Source organism: Lynx rufus, unplaced genomic scaffold (genome assembly GCF_022079265.1).
Source record: "Lynx rufus isolate CCGP_SWC_20201006 ecotype Redwood Valley unplaced genomic scaffold, mLynRuf1.p SCAF_7, whole genome shotgun sequence".
Classification (NCBI taxonomy): Eukaryota; Metazoa; Chordata; class Mammalia; order Carnivora; family Felidae; genus Lynx; species Lynx rufus.
The window spans coordinates 66,258,402-66,276,218 of NW_025814889.1; positions in this window are offsets into that span (position 1 = coordinate 66,258,402).

The window sequence follows — 17,817 nt, forward strand, 5'->3', positions numbered from 1 at the left end:
TTCTTCATCTCTTGTTACAGCCTTTAATTTAAAGTCTAGTTTGTCTGATATAAGTATGGCTACTCCAGCTTTCTTCTGGCTTCCAGTAGCATGATAAATAGTTCTCCATCCCCTCACTCTGAATCTAAAGGTGTCCTCAGGTCTAAAATGAGTCTCTTGTAGACAGCAAATAGATGGGTCTTGTTTTTTTATCCATTCTGATACCCTATGTCTTTTGGTTGGCGCATTTAATCCATTTACATTCAGTGTTATTATAGAAAGATATGGGTTTAGAGTCATTGTGATGTCTGTATGTTTTATGCTTGTAGTGATGTCTCTGGTACTTTGTCTCACAGGGTCCCCCTTAGGATCTCTTGTAGGGCTGGTTTAGTGGTGACGAATTCCTTCAGTTTTTGTTTGTTTGGGAAGACCTTTATCTCTCCTTCTATTCTAAATGACAGACTTGCTGGATAAAGGATTCTTGGCTGCATATTTTTGCTGTCTAGCACCCTGAAAATCTCGTGCCAATCCTTTCTGGCCTGCCAAGTTTCAAAAGAGAGATCAGTCACGAGTCTTATAGGTCTCCCTTTATATGTGAGGGCACGTTTACCCCTTGCTGCTTTCAGAATTTTCTCTTTATCCTTGTATTTTGCCAGTTTCACTATGATATGTCGTGCAGAAGATCGATTCAAGTTACGTCTGAAGGGAGTTCTCTGTGCCTCTTGGATTTCAATGCCTTTTTCCTTCCCCAGTTCAGGGAAGTTCTCAGCTATTATTTCTTCAAGTACCCCTTCAGCACCTTTCCCTCTCTCTTCCTCCTCTGGGATACCAATTATGCGTATATTATTTCTTTTTAGTGTATCACTTAGTTCTCTAATTTTCCCCTCATACTCCTGGATTTTTTTATCTCTCTTTTTCTCAGCTTCCTCTTTTTCCATAACTTTATCTTCTAGTTCACCTATTCTCTCCTCTGCCTCTTCCATCCGAGCCGTGGTGGTTTGCATTTTGTTTTCCATTTCCTTTAAAGCGTTTTTCAGCTCCTCGTGACTGTTCCTTAGTCCCCTGATGTCTGTAGCAAGAGATTCTCTGCTGTCCTGTATGCTGTTTTCCAGCCCAGCGATTAATTTTATGACTATTATTCTAAATTCACTTTCTGTTATATTATTTAAATCCTTTTTGATCAGCTCATTAGCTGTTGTTATTTCCTGGAGATTCTTCTGAGGGGAATTCTTCCGCTTGGTCATTTTGGATAGTCCCTGGTGTGGTGAGGGCCTGCAGGGCACTTCCCCTGTGCTGTGGTGTATAACTGGAGTTGGTGGGCGGGGCCGCAGTCCGACCTGATGTCTGCCCCCAGCCCACCGCTGGGGCCACAGTCAGACTGGTGTGTGCCTTCTCTTCCCCTCTCCTAGGGGCGGGATTCACTGTGGGGTGGGGTGGCCCGTCTGGGCTACTTGCACACTGCCAGGCTTGTGATGCTGGGGATCTGGCGTATTAGCTGGGGTGGGAAGGCAAGGTGCACGGCGGCAGGGGGGGCAGGCTTAGCTCGCTTCTCCTTAGGTGATCCACTTCAGGAGGGGCCCTGTGGCAGCCGGAGGGAGTCAGATCGCTGCCGGAGGTTTGGCTCCGCAGAAGCACAGAGTTGGGTGTTTGCGAGGAGCGAGCAATTTCCCTGGCCGGAACCGGTTCCCTTTGGGATTTTGGCTGGGGGATGGGCGGGGGAGATGGCGCTGGCGAGCGCCTTTGTTCCCCGCCAAACTGAGCTCTGTCGTCCGGGGGCTCCGCAGCTCACCCTCCCTTTGTCCTCCAGCCTTCCCGCTTTCCGAGCAGAGCTGTTAACTTATGACCTCCCAGACGCTAAGTCGCGCTTGCTGTCGGAACACAGTCCGTCAGGCCCCTCCGCTTTTGCAAGCCGGACTCGGGGGCTCTGCTTGGCCGGCGAGCCGCCCCTCCGCCCCGGCTCCCTCCCGCCAGTCCGTGGAGCGCGCACCGCCTCGCCGCCCTTCCTACCCTCTTCCGTGGGCCTCTCGTCTGCACTTGGGTCCGGTGACTCTGTTCTGCTAATCCTCTGGCGGTTTTCTGGGTTATTTAGGCAGGTGTAGGTGGAATCTAAGTGATCAGCAGGACGCGCGGTGAGCCCAGCGTCCTCCTACGCCGCCATCTTCCTGGTTTTCCTTCAGTAAAACATTTTAATGGAAATTGTAAAAAAAATGCCATTTAAAAAAAGCAAAATAACGCACCCAGAAAATGCATATAAAAACATAGACAAACCGTATAAAGAAAATGACTAAAATCTATCAAGAGGCATAAATATTTCTATAATGGAGAAATATAACTTATTCTTGGCAAGGAAGATTCAACACTGTAAAGGTATGATTTTTTGAATTAATCTGTTAAGTGAATATACTAAAGGAACCTTTTTTCCCTGAAGAAAGTGTTTCTATAGTTCACCTAGAAGTATACATTTGTGAGAAGTCAGGAGATTTTGAAAAAGTGAGAAATGTTTAGTTCTCTCTGTCTTTACCTATAAACTTAGCAATGAAAATTGTGTGGTACTGCAAGAGATATGAATTAGATAAGCAACAGAGCAGAGTTTAAATATAAAAAGCAATGAATTTAAATGTAAAAACTAAAATAAGAATTGTAGGAAAAGTATATGTTTTAGAAACAAGACTTTAGATGAAAAAGGTCTTTCTAATATATCATTAAAGTCATAAAGCACAAGAACTTTGGTGGACTTAATTACAAAGTAAATAAATAAGATTTAAACTTCTTTATGGCAAAAATACATCTTTAACAAAATAGACAAATTCTAAATTAGGAGAAAATAATATTTGCAGCACATCTGACAAAGAATTGATTGAACTAATAAGCAAAGAGCTTTTATAAATCAATAGAAAAGAGAGCTCAGAAGACACAGGCAGTTCACAAGAAATGTAATTTTAATATTATATTAAAAAATCAACTTCACGGGGCGCCTGGGTGGCTCAGTCGGTTAAGCATCTGACTTTGGCTCAGGTCATGATCTCACAGTCCATGAGTTCGAGCCGTGCGTCAGGCTCTGTGCTGACAGCTTGGAGCCTGGAGCCTGCTTCAGATTCTGTGTCTCCCTCTCTCTGACCCTCCCCCGTTCATGCTCTGTCTCTCTCTGTCTCAAAAATGAATAAACATTAAAAAAAATTTTTTTAAATCAACTTCACTAATAGAGAAAAAGAAACACAAAATTGATTATCAAGTTCCATCTACCAGATAGACCCCCCCCCCAAAAAAAAGATAAAACTACAAATGGGAAGTATACCCTACCCTGTTATTAGCAAGGCTAATACAAATTTTGAAAAATATTTGGCAATATTCATGAAAATCAAATATGTGAACACAATGACTGAAGACAAAATTCTGAAGAGATAATTGCCAAGTGATTAAATATGTATGGCATATGGATGTTCATTGTTGAGTTGTTTTTAATAATAAACTGTTGCAAGCAAGTGTAATGTCCAGAGTGACTGCTTAAATAAAGAGCTATTTTTATATTTTTAAATTAAATTAAATTTTATATTAACTTAATTAATTTTATTCATCCTCAAATTCTATGAAGCTCATTAAGGGGTGCCAGGGTGGCTCAGTCGGTTGAGCATCTGACTCTTGATTTTGGCTCAGGTCATGATCTCTCAGTTTATGAGTTCAAGCCCTGCATCGGGCTCTGTGCTGGCAGTGAAGAGCCTGTTAGGGATTCTTTCTCTCCCTCTCCCTCTGCCCCTCCCCTTCTCAAACTCTTTCTCTCTCTCTCTCAAAATAAATAAATAAACATTAAAAAATTTAATAAGGTATATCTAATTTAGAAGTGATGGAAAAATAACTCTCTGACATATTGTTAAGTGAAAGAAACAGGTAACAAATAGTATTTACAAAATGATCTACTTTATATAAAATGTTGTATGTGTCCATCTGAAGAGAGCTATTTGGAAGGATGAGAGATTTTAATGTTTCCTCATCTAATTTCCTATATTTCAATGATTATTCTCTTACATATGTCTTATATTTATAACTAGAAATAATGATGCATTTAATTTTAAAGTTAATAAGTTTATTGAAAAATGTATGCCCAATTATATCCAGTATTGTTCAAAGTATAGAGAGTCGTTACACTATATGCTGCTTGTACGATTATATATTCTTTCACAATTTCTGAAGCATTATTACACTAAACCTCAAAAGTATTAAAACATGCAAACTTCGACCCAACAATTTTAAGTCTAGAAATTTCTCTTGCAAAGAGCCATGTGAAGCAGGTGCTGTCCCTATCATGAATGAGGTCCAGAACATAGAAGTTGGAGCAGTCAGTAATTATAGGTCCACAGATGTGCTTGCTTTGACTGAGAAAGTGTTTTTGTTTTATTTTAAATTTAAGCCAACAGTTAAAATTTGAATGTTTCACAAAAAAGTTGTGAGTTCCTGATTTCCCTCTAAATTCAGAAGCTCTGGCATACTGGAGCCAGAGATAGCCTTAATGTTGACCTGCTAGAACTAAGTAATGGCTGCCCCTTGGAGACAAAGTTTGTGCTATAAGGTCCATCTCAGACCCTATCACTTCTATACTTGGCCCATCACATTTGCTTATATCAATTTGGCCTTTGAATTTGTGGTTCCTGAGTTAAAGTATTTGCTAATCACCGGAAGAGAGACAGTTCAATTCTCTTCTACCTACAAGTCTGAGATACACTTTATTTTTGAATAGAAACAGGCAATTTTTTCATTTATGTTTCTATCTTCATCCCAGTTCATGGGTCATGACTTTTCCAGTGGTTTTATGATCTTCTATTTCCTAAATCCAACGTTTACTTTTTTGGTTTGGGGACTGGAACTCTGAAGAAGATAAATATGTGGTCTTAACTGTTGAGTACAATTTTCAGTTTATCATTGAATTGCCTCTGAATGTCAGAGCAGTTCTTGGTTCTCCTCATCAGATACTTTTGTAAATACTCTCATCCAATGCATTGTAGATTTGCTTTGGATGGAAACCCGATCTATTAACTCTCAGTTTCATCAGGAGCTCCAGCAAAATTTTCAGTCTCCCGCTGCTTCTTCTCAAGCTATGAGTTTCTGTGCTAGAGATTTTCTCCCCCCCTTCCCCCCCCCCCCGCCCAGTAGTAACATAGCCCGATTTATATTGGAAATCTGTCAAATTGCATTAAACAGTTCTTGATTGAATTAGCAGTTTCCAAGCCTCTTTCTCGCAGCTGTCACAGAGTAGAATTGCACAATCTGTTCAGCTAGTTTCAGGGCAGGTGTTTTTGTCTTGACAAAAGTTCTTTCTTTATACCCGTCTGTCTGGAGATTGAAATTTTTCTTAGGAGGATTATGAGAGGAAATCAAGGAGAAACAGTTTTTTGCTTGTTTTTTTCCACACCAGCAACTTTATTTTGTGCTTATCAGTTAGCCCAAGCCCTGTAAGTCACCTGCTTATTAGCCAGGCAAAAGTAAAACTATGGTCCTTTAACCACAACGTGCAAGGGGGAACTAATCATGAGTTCAGAAAATGAGATCCTCTTAAAAGAAACATTTAAATAATAGAAACGTCTAATATGTAACCACCATCTTTGTGAGTTGGTAGTTAAACCTTCCACTTTGATGATGTTCATAAAGGTCTTTTGGCAAGACAGTTTTATGGTAAAGGATCGGGCTTTCCTGCTGGAGGGAAATTAGGGGGAATAACACCTTATACACATAAGGAAACATGCCAAAGAAAGTTTGGGGACATACTAACAAACACATAGCTGCTTAATAGTAGAGCAATGGTAATAATACTAATACTGTGCTTTTGGATTATCCTATTAGTTATGCACCATTTAAAGCACAGAAGTTCTGTTTTCTAGCTTACAATCAAGAAGGGAACATGAGACATGTGCGGTACACACACACACACACACACGCACACACACACACTGAGACAAACCACATGAAGACAACAGCCTTCTCCCCGGTTAACAAACCCTAGTGGAAATGTGTTAACCAACAAACCCTAATGTGTTCATCAGAACCACATGAAGGAAAAAAAGACCAGGCCATTCAAAAGTAAGTGAGAAGTCAACAGCTAGCGATGAAAACAATCATTAAATGTGAGAAAATATAAGTAAAACAGTGCATTTTGCATTTGAGAAGTGCCAGTTTCTGCTTGGGGATTTGGGTGAGTTTGAATACATAACGTTCTTACACGTCAGTCTCTGTGGGCTGAGAGGGCATTGGAAAAAGCCAAAATTAAGTGGAGGATGTGGGACAGATCAAAAGAAAGGAGCCCAGGTACAGAAGTTAGATCTAAAAAATAGTATCTGGGTGTTAGTATTAGACAAATATTAAATAAGATATTAAAGGTAAAATGCCTCATGTAGTTCCTGGTCCACAATAGATCTTCAGTAAAGGTTAGTCTGCTCTGAAATAAGGGAACAAATTATTTTCCATTAGTCCTAAATATTTATCAGCATGTGCACATTTATCTCAAATAGTCTGTTCTGTATACATAACCCCATGTGGTGATTATTTATGATATGATGGAATGAAGGGTTTTAGTTCATTGAGGTAAAGACATGAAACAATTTTATATAGTTTAACAACTATGCACAAATCCCTCTTTATGGCTATTTGCTTTCTTACTTAAGAACAGTTACACGTGCTTGTCCTAAGGAAGCAAGTTAGGGGGTAGGAAGGGAGACTGGGGGTTAAAAAGGCTCTGTGGAAGATTATTTCTTTTCTTTGCAACCTACTCTAAAAAAGATTTAAGGGGTTACCAGTGTGCATAGAAGAAAAGAAGGTGGCATGATAGAGGCTCAGCCACCCTACTCTGGGTATGGCTAAGCACAGGGGGTATTAAAAATATTTAGCAAATCTTATGGTTCTACAAGTTAACATATAAATCAATACAAACTAAAAAATGTTTAAATTCCAATTTATTTTCTATTTTTTCTAAGTTTATTTATCCATTTTGAGAGAAAGAGAGAGAGAGAGAGACAGAGAAAGAGAGAGACAGAATCCCAAGCAGGATCCATGCTGTCAGTGCAGAGCCCAATGTGGGACTTGAACCCACACACCAGGAGATCATGACCTAAGTTGAGATCAAGAGTCGGATGATCAACCGACTTAGCCACTCCGCGCCCCTCAAATTTATTTTCTTTTTTTTTATTTTTTTTTTTAATTTTTTTTTTTCAACTTTTATTTATTTTTGGGACAGAGAGAGACAGAGCATGAACGGGGGAGGGGCAGAGAGAGAGGGAGACACAGAATCGGAAACAGGCTCCAGGCTCTGGGCCATCAGCCCAGAGCCCGACGCGGGGCTCGAACTCACGGACCGCGAGATCGTGACCTGGCTGAAGTCGGACGCTTAACCGACTGCGCCACCCAGGCGCCCCCCTCAAATTTATTTTCTAATAAGCTAAATCCTTTATTATAAACTCTACATAAATTACATATATATAATATGTGATATATATGCTTGCAGTTGGAAGTGTTTCAGTGTTTTGACATACCATAGTTCTTCAAGACTATATAGAACTGCATGATCTGGCCCTCATTTAGTTCCTTTGCCTCTTTTCTTGTCAACTGCCTCTGCCACTGCTCTCCAGCTTCATCAGACTGATTTCATTTCCTTCATTGTGTCAGGCTGTTTCTTACCTCCCTGCTTTTCTTCTTCATTTTTTAAATCTTCTTTTTAGGTTTATTTACTTATATTTGAGATAGATAGCACAAGCTTGAGCCAGGAAGATGCAGGGAGAGGGAGAAAGAAAGAATCTCAAGCAGGCTATGCGTGTCCAGTGTGGAGTCTGACGTGGGGCTGGAACTGATGAACCGTGATATCATGACCTGAACCAAAAATCAAGAGTAGGATGCTTAACCAACTGAGCTACCCAGGCTCCCCTACTCCCTGCTTTTCTCACACCACTTCCTTGGCCCAGGATAGACGCAGCCTATGCTTTCTGCCTGGCAAATGTCTCATCATCTTTCAAATGCTATTTCACGCCATTTTCTCAATGGATACTTCCCTGACTTTCCAGCATTGGGATCCTGGTTCATTTCTGTTCTTTCTTCTTGATAACTGAGTCTGTGATATAGGACAGCATAAAACTCTTAGAATAGTATTCATAAAGCTAGGGTCCATCATTTAAGCAACGGGATGCCTTCAGTATGGATAAGCTGGGGCCACTGCATGAGTGCTCATATCAAACATAGAGAAAACACTTGCTCCTGGTGTACTTTGAAGTTAATAGATCTTCTGTAAAATATTTGGAAAAGGACATGTACTGATCTCTAATGAAATGCAGCTGATGCTAAGCCATTAGGCAGCCAACAATACTTGTCTCCTTCTGCTATCTCTGCTGCATGCTCTCCCTCAAGCTAAAAGAATGAATAAACAGAATAACTAAAGAACACGTGCAAAAGAGCACGTAAGACAAGAGGAGAGGACCACTACTGTGGAAACCCAAAGAGCTTCCTCTTTCCAGGAAAAAGCAAAAGGAAAAAAAATTTTTTTTGCAGAATGAGACTTGTTTTCTGAACAAGATTCAAGTATTTGTGAAGCTAGAATAAAGACTTATAAAGAAGGAGAAAACTGAGACCTCATGACAAGCTTCAGGAGATGTGTGACATGATGCTCACTGCTCTGATGGATAATAATTTAGTAATTATACTACCAAGGCTTCTTTGTGATGACTTTTGTAACACTTCTCTCTGGGTTTTGTTTCTACTGAACAACAAGATACTTTCAACAGTTCTACAAATGCAACCACTTCTAAATATTTGTTTGGGGGGTGCCTGCATGACTCAGTTGGTTAAACATCCAATTCTCTATATCAGCTCAGGTCTTGATTTCAGCTCAGGTCTTAATCTCAGTGTCGTGAGTTCAGGCCCATGTTGGGATCCCGGCTAGCATGAACTGTACTTAAAAACAAACAAACAAACAAACAAACAAACAAACAAACAAACATTTGCTTGGAATTACACATTAACAGTCTCAGATTTGTATTCACTATGAAATGGAGGGCAAGACAGATGGGGTTCTGATGCAAAATATATAATTCTTCTATTTTGAATTACCTGTGGTAGAAGAGAACTACTAAACAAGTTAGGTTTCCTTAGTCCAACTCACCACGGTCCTTCCTCCATGCCCTGCTCCCCTTCTCATCCTTCACATGATGGAAGTCACCCAAGGGAAGGGTCTAGAAGCCCAGTGATAGAGTGGCTATCAGGATAAAGCACTCAAGTTGTGATATCAAATCATAAGCATAAGAGGAAAATGAGTGAATAAATTTTGTTTTCTTTAACCTTCAATATTACTTATTACTGTACAGTTTCCAGTGCATTCTTTAGAATCATTTTACATTTTCTCAGGAAATGAAGTTTTACCATTTCCCTGAGAAATTTTGCTTGTTATCTTCAGAACAAATATGTTCTGTTCAGTGTTCTTTTGACCTTCCTAATTATTCCCCTGTAAGAATATATCTATTTATGTTTATTCTCTTTGGCCCTGTCATGAATAGATGAAAAAATCTTACTATCTTCCTTTTCCAAAAACCCACCTGCTCAGTATTTGTATTTCTAGAATACTTGGGCTAAAGGGCCAGCTCATTTCCAGTCTTTAATGGGTTAATTTTTTGAAATTCATTTTCTGAAATCTTCTCTCCAAGAAGTTTATGGATATGTGATGTTAAGAGGGGGAACAATTTCAAATACATTTTGAAAAGCATTTTTCTAAAAGACCAGTTCTGAAATGTGCTATCAGCATGGGCAAGACTGGCTCCTTTCTGCCTCAAAGATCACTGTGGAAAGTTTATGTCTCCATGTATCATCAGTCTCCCATGTAGGCAAAGGAAGCACCACATTACCCAAGATGATGTCAGGGACCTGAGCGGACCCCATACTCTTCCAAATGTTCATCTCACCAGTTCCCTAAATGTTTCTAATTCCTCAGCTAACAGCTGAGCCTTTAGTTCCAGAAGAAGCATTAAATGTTAAAGTATAACTAACCTAAAATAAGTGGGCAAACCAAAATTGGAAGGTACAGGAGATTAATCTCTCTTTCATGAGGTAAAGTTTTGAGGAGGAAAAGGAAGGTGTAGGAGTATCACACAACTATAATCAATGGCAGGACTTACAAGGAGAAATGACATGAAGGGCATCTTGGAAAAAATTTTGTTCACTATAATTTTTTGTGTGTGCATAATCTTCAGGATTCATGGCTGGCAGAGTTTATTTAACATTTTTATTTTCTATCAGTTTTAAAGCTCTTTTCTAAACAGAAAGAAATGATGCTGGCTACCTGAGCCCATATGTCCTTTGTTTTTATTTTTTCTCTTTATTATTTTTTCTTTCCTCTAAGGAGAACTCTTTTATTTGTGTCAGAGATAAACATTTACCAGGCACTGTGCTAGGTGGTTGAGTTTCTAGAAATAAGACACCATCTCTGACCTCATGGAACCTAAACAATATTCATTCATTCAATGCACACAGAGCTTCTCATCAGGATTGTCATTTCTTAGTCCTAAATATGAAATGCAGCCCAAGGCCAGCATACATTTGAGGAAAGTTTCCACCATTGAAGAGATAGAATAAAACAGTTACAACCAAATAACCAAAAAGAAAGAGTAAATAACAGAAGAAAGAGTCGATATGATAACTAATGCTGCTTGGTAAGTATGCTATTGCATTTATAAAAAGGAAAGAAGAGAGTGATACAGAAAAATCATAGCAAAAACAGGAAGAGAGCACTTGGATTAAAATCACTATGGCAAAATTTTTGAAAGTAAATAAAAGTTTGGCAAGTGAGTTGAGGAACACAATTAAAATGGCAGAGAGAAAATAAGAAACTTAGAGCACGATCCATGACATCCTACATCTGAATAGCAGCAATTCCAAAGAACAAGAAAAATAGAAATAGAGGGGTGAAAACACAAGATTATTTCCTAGAACTGAAGAGGTATGTATTTGCAGAATAAAAGAACACTATGTGCTCAGGTATTGAATGAGAAAACCACCCATTCCAAGGCACAAGTTTGTGAAATATTGAAACAAATTGAACAGAATAAGAATAGAACCAGTTCTCCTGAGAGCTACAATATATCTAGAAGATACTAGAGCAATGCCTTAAAATTATTAAAGAAAGTGATTTTAAAACCTGGACATCTATATTCAGCTAAACTATCAATCAAATATAAGGATAGATTAATTATTGCCTTCAGAAGTACAAGGTCTCAGTTGGGAATTTAATGGAGAATGGGCTCCATCAAGTAGAAGTATAAATAAATATAGAGAAAGTCATGGGACCCAGGAAATGAAAAACCCAACAGAGGAAATAGGTAAAGGGAATTTCTAGGTATTTTGCAAAGAGAAGTCCCAGAATGACAGTAGTATAGCAGCCTGAAGAGCCATCAGCCAAAAAAATATGGCAGAAAGATGGGGGCCTCCAGGAGGAATGGATCAGAACAAAAAAGAATAATAAGGGAAGAAGTAAAATGAGAGGGAGGGGGAAAGAAATACATAAATGGGATGCTTAGATTACCTGGCGAGTTTGACCAGGTGGAAAATTAAGAATTAAAAGTGAAGGTTTGAGAAGATTTAGTCAGATATGCAAAGAAAGCTAAGCAAACGAAAGAAAGGAGGAGGAGAAGGGGGGAAAAGAAAATGAAGGAGCAGTAGCAGCAACAATGAACTACAGGTGACAACAACAGCAAAAGCACAAGAAAGGGAATCACTCACATTCTACTACTTAGCTCAGCAATGAGCAGTACTTGCATTCTCCTAATGAATATAAATTTAATAAAATGAGTTAAATCTTTAATGAAATTATTGGGGCAGGCAAATAAGTGTATGTGTGAAGAGTAATAGAAGAGAGTTAAATCCTCATTCTCAATAGAAAGAAGTCAAAAACTAGTATCTAAACTTGAGCAATTGTGGAAGAACTGTTTACGGTATTTTAAAGTATGGAAATGGGGTACCTGGCTGGTTCAGTCAGTTAAGCTTCTGCCTCCTGATTTCGGCTCAGGTCATGATCTCACTGTGTGAGTTCGAGCCCTGCATCAGGGTCTGCGCTAACAGTGTGCGGAGCCTGCTTGGGATTCTCTCTTTCCCTCTCTCTCTCTGCCCCTCCCCTGCTGTCTCTCTCCTTCTCAAAATAAGCAAATTAATTAAATAACTTAAAAATAAATAAATTACTTAAATAAAATATGGAAGTAAATACTAAACTTTGAGTGTTGGAAGTGCTAGTCTCTGTAAGGGAATATTGTGAAAGCCTTTGTAATAGACCAAAAATAACCAGGGGAGTTCAACAGAGAATTCTTGACTGTTTGCAACATATTATTCTGGGTTATAAGATCCTGTAGGGTTTGTGTCTTTCATTGTCTTTTACGTATCATACCACTTTGTAGAGATGGAAGTAATTTGCAGGAAACATAGTAATGCAAATTATTTCTGAGGTCTTGTGTATTTGTCTGGTTTGGGAGACTGTTCTTTACACTGGCTTCTTCATTAGTTAATGAGTTTTAAAGTTTTATTTATTTAAATAATTTCTACCCCCCTACGGTGGGGCTCAAACTGAGGATCAAGAGTTGCATGCTCTTCCAACTGAGCCAGCCAGGCGTCCCCCCCAACCTTAATGAGTTAAATAATATTTTTGATATATGTTCATTTTATATCTGGATGAGCATTGTGATTTTATTGCTTTCAAAAATTATTCTTTACCATATCTGGGGGTGGCCATTAGTGATGGGACTTCTGATTTTCAAGGCCGGCCTTTCTTCTTTTGACTTTCTAACTAAGCACACATTGTTTTAATCAAAATAACTAAATTTTTAAAACAATTTTTCAATATCCATCATGGAAATTAAAGTATTAAAAATTATGAGAACTGTGTAAAATGCGTAGCACTCTTGAATGGAGATATTTTATGCAATGGGCAAAAGTAATTAAGTTGAGAATGAGGCAGCTGAATGCACGTAAGGAAATCTGAAGCATATGGCTGTTCAGTGTTGCTTAGGAAAAGTACAAGCTTTAGGACGCAGTGTTTAACCAACTGCATCTGAAGTTCTGCCAAAGTCAAAACTTCCAAACACTTTCACATGTTTTGCCATTTGGTTTTCTCAAAACTAAACATCTTCTGAATTAGATTTTTCTTGCCTCATCATCCTGTAAGAAAACTACCTTTTTTTCTCCCCCTCCAAACCCACTTTGTTCCTTCCTTTTCACTTTGGTCAATTGTTTTTTTTCACATATTCTTGGTTGTATCACCTGTGACCTAGTATCTTCCCATGTGAAGTTCAGACACTGTCTTTTTACTCTTCCATACTCTCCACACAATGTATGTCTCCAGAACACCACCCACTATTTGTTTAGCAAAGGAAACTATGGGCATAAACCACATCAAATGACAATCTCATACCACACTGTCGTATAAAAATACCATCAGGACCTGTACAAAGTGTATTGTCATTTTGTCTAACACAGAGTAAAATGTATCCAGGACGAGAACTGTATCTCCTCAATGAAGTCATGTACATCACAGAATATGCCAACAGTACTTGAACAATAATAATTAATTCCACTTACTGCACAAATATACAGCATGTTCTCAGCCAAAGGAAAGAAAGAGCATGAACTTCAGTTTCAAATAAAGAATATATTTTATAAGCCTGTGACTTTGGATCACGGTATTTGGCAAATGATGCAAATAAAAAGAGGTCTTAAGCAATTTTATCTATGTAAAGTAGTTGGAGCTTTAGAGAGCTATTTTATTAAAGGAGTTCACTTATCTGATGTTTGCCAAGGTCCTAGTTAAAAATGTGCATTTCACATTCACTCCCAGTGACATCAAGAGATCCAAATCTTCTTTTCTCTTTCTTTTCCTTTCAGTGGTCAGTGGCAGTCATTTCGAGGTCAGTACTTTCCATTCCAGATAAGCCAGAGAAAGAGAATTGTTAAGTGAGAGCAGTCTCCAGCATGCTAGCTTTGTCTATAAACAGAAATTAAAGAACCTCCTTGAGAATATTTTACATGGTAAATGGCTGACCTCAAAGTCTTTCCAAGATTCTGATTTCGGTTATATCTAACTCCTCTGTCAACTGCACATCATCAGTATGAAGTAATGCATCAGTAAATGAAGACACTGGAGAAATTCCTGTGGGAAGCAGTGAAATGGGAGCGAGGGGTGGTGCTTCTTCAAAGCCAGTGCTTCCTAACATGAAAAGAACAAGATTCCTGCAGTTCAAATTCTGCTTTCTTTCTTCATGTACAGAAGACTGACTAGCTAAAGAATCCTTTTAACATTTTCCTCTAAAGAAAATGATTTTTGCATTGTCTAATTATTCTTTAAGTGCTTATGCATCCACAGAATCTAATGAGCAATCTTCAGTTCCTGAGAACCTTGATGTGCTTAGTCAGAAGAATACCTAACTAAAGAGGGTTGTTGTAAGATTGAGTTTCACTACATGAAAGAGATTTACACCTAATAAGTCTTCCATTAGTTTTGGCCATCATCATCATAATTGTGATTGTTGGGTTAAACTCACTTAACCTATGAGAGAGTAGATGTTATATTTAACATTTTATAATTGTTGCGTATATGGCAAGTTGTATATGAACATACTTATTGTTTTAGTGCGGCTGTGTTTTACATGATTAAGAAAGCTAATTATGACTCCATTTTTCAATAACTAATTGCTTGCTACAATTAAAATTTTATAATTTGGAAAAATATCACACAAGGATTAATGTAAATGGGGCACGCAAGTTGTTAAAAATAATGCTAATGCTAAAGTTACAATAGATAATCTGAGATAAATCAAGCTTACAAGAGGAAACTTAATAAGCTATATTTCACATAAGCATATAAATATAACTAAAACAATGGGTTAATATCTAAAATTACTAAAACATTTTAACAGTATACCTGAGATTGGTAAAGTTATAGTCAACTTGGGATACTACGAGAATATAATGTGTACAAATGGGTATGCTACAATGAATATATATTGTCATGACAGTTTAGAAAATAATCTGGTAATTCCATGAACACTTTTATAAGTCCTAAGTACTTGCACCATGGGAAATATATGTTAAATAAAATCATTCCAGGGAATTTTTATTTTTTTTATTTTTTTAAAATGTTTTTATTTATTTTTGAGACAGACAGAGACAGAGCATGAGCAGGGGAGGGGCAGAGAGAGAGGGAGACACAGAAACGAAGCAGGCTCCAGGCTCTGAGCTGTCAGCACAGAGTCTGACGCAGGGCTCGAACTCATGGACTGTGAGATCATGACCTGAGCTGAAGTTGGACACCCAACCGACTGAGTCACCCAGGCGCCCCTCCAGGGAATTTTTAAAGTACCTGCCTGAATGTGTGTATGTAACATTGTTTTTAATGTTAGAGAAAAATGATAGTCCACAGAAATATCTAACAGGAAAACTATTAGTTCTTCCAATGTTTACTTGATTTAAGGTTATATTGTATTAAAAATAATGATTAAGAGGATTAGGTCACATTTTATGTTCATTTTATATGAACATGGAATGGAGATGGTCGCAATTTGGGACATTTTGAAATAAATGTGAATTTCCTAACTGATCCAACATTCTGCTATTCTCTGATGCTTTTTTCTAATCAAAAAATTTCCATCACTGTAGTCAAAATACCTTGAGGCAAAATTTCCCAAACTGCTGAGTGTTAGCAAGTTTACTTAAGAACTATATAAAAGAAAGATGTAGATAATACTGTTGGTCATTTCCTAGACCTTGCCCTTTCTGGGGACTGGTAATCCGTGCAAAGATATGGATCATATAGTATATGAACAGATTCAACCCAAGAACTTTGTTATTAATGCTGACCTGACAGGACTGCTTTGATTACCTTGAGATAACAGTCTCATACAGTCAAGTGACTACCTGGATGTTCAATAGGCATCTCAAACCTGCTGTGTCCAAGGCTTCACCCTCCATCTTTCTCACACCTGAAACCCTCTCTGGAGCTTTTCCCAATTTAGTAAACGCTAGTTACAGTCTTCCACTTTCGGACCCCAAACTGTTGACTACTCCCTTTCTTTCATACTTCACACCACCATACCCTGTTGATTTTTCTTTTAAAAATATATTCAGAATCCAACCAATTTCCATTTACCCCACCAGTATCATTCTGGTGTAAGTCACCATCATAATTAATTCACTCCCTGCTTCTGATCCCCCAATATATTCTCAGTCCAATAGCCAGGGGAATACTTTTTACTTTTTGAGGAGAAATTTATATATTAGTAAATTTCAAATACAGTGACACCTTGGATTGCAAGTAACTTGTTTTGCAAGCGTTCCAAAAGATGAGCAAACATTTCTAATAAAGGTTAACTTAATAAATGAATGATGTCTTGCAATACGAGTAGTACATGATGCCGAATGTCACATGATCACAACTGAGCCGATGGTTGTTCTCTCTCTCTCTCTCTCTTTCTCTCTCTCATTCTCCCTCTCTTTCATTCTCTCTCTCTCTCTCTGCAGGATTGTGGGTAATGCTTGGATATTTGGTCTCAGGCCATGTGTTTGGCAGAAATCAGTGATTTTTCAGAACATTGGAAGGTGTCCCCAACTGCCACTAGTGTATTTTTTGTCACTTCAAAGCACCTATGGACACTCCTCTGCTTTTTCATGCAAGAGTAAGCTCAGGAATGCTTTGCTTCATTCTAGGTCAGGCTGCCTGCAGATATAGACCCCTTCTTCTGCTGCCTTATTGCCAGTTGCATTAAATACAGTATATGACAAGAGTTTATTAATATTGTACTATAGTCAACATCCATTAGTGATAAGTGAAAGTGAAACCCTTCCCTCTTTTGTCTCCCTCCCACCAGCCATGAAGGTTTTCAAAGGTAGATGAATGTTAATGCACTTTATATTTCTTTATATTTTGTATTTTCGTTATTATTTTGTATTATATTACAGAATTGTAATCATTTTTATATGAATATTTTGGGTTTGTGGAACGAATCACCTGAGTTTCCATTATTTCTTATGGAGAAATTCATCTTGATATACAAGTGCTTTGAATTACAAGCATGTTTCTGGAATGAATTATGCTCACAAACCAAGATTTTACTGTACTCTATACCAAAAATGGAATAGTTTGATAAACCTCCAAATGCCCATCATCCAACTACAGCAGTCATCAATGAGGACCACGTGTATTTCATATATATGCTTACCCTTTTCTTCACTCCTGCACCCCTGGATTATTTTATAGCAAATTCCTCACTTCATATCATTTCATCTATAAAGATTTTAGCATATTTCACTCATGGTTGAGGAGTGTTTTTAAAAGCTTAACCACAATATCAGAATCGCACTTAAAATGATAACAATTTCTTGAGGTCATTAAATAACCAAACAATACTCAAATTTTCTCAATTTTCTCAATTGTCTTATATTGTATATATGTGTGTGTATCTTATATGTCTATCATATGTACATATATATTGTATGTATATATAACATATATATTACACACAACATACACAAAGTATTTATATATCCATATACAAATATATGTGACTAACAATTCAAATCAAGATCCATACAATGTCTACTTACTGCATTGAGTTAACATGCCTTTTCAGTTTCTTCTAGTGTATTGATTCTCTTCTCTCCTTTTTACATTTTCTCGCAATTTTTGTTTCCCACATTTTGGAGTTTTTCATTTGCATTCCTGTGGTGGGATTTAACATGCTCTTCTGTCCAGAATTTTCCTTAAATTGGTAGTTGGATCTAGAGGCATGAAATAATAAAGATTTGATATTTTGGCAAGAATACTTCATAGGTGGTGGTTTGTAC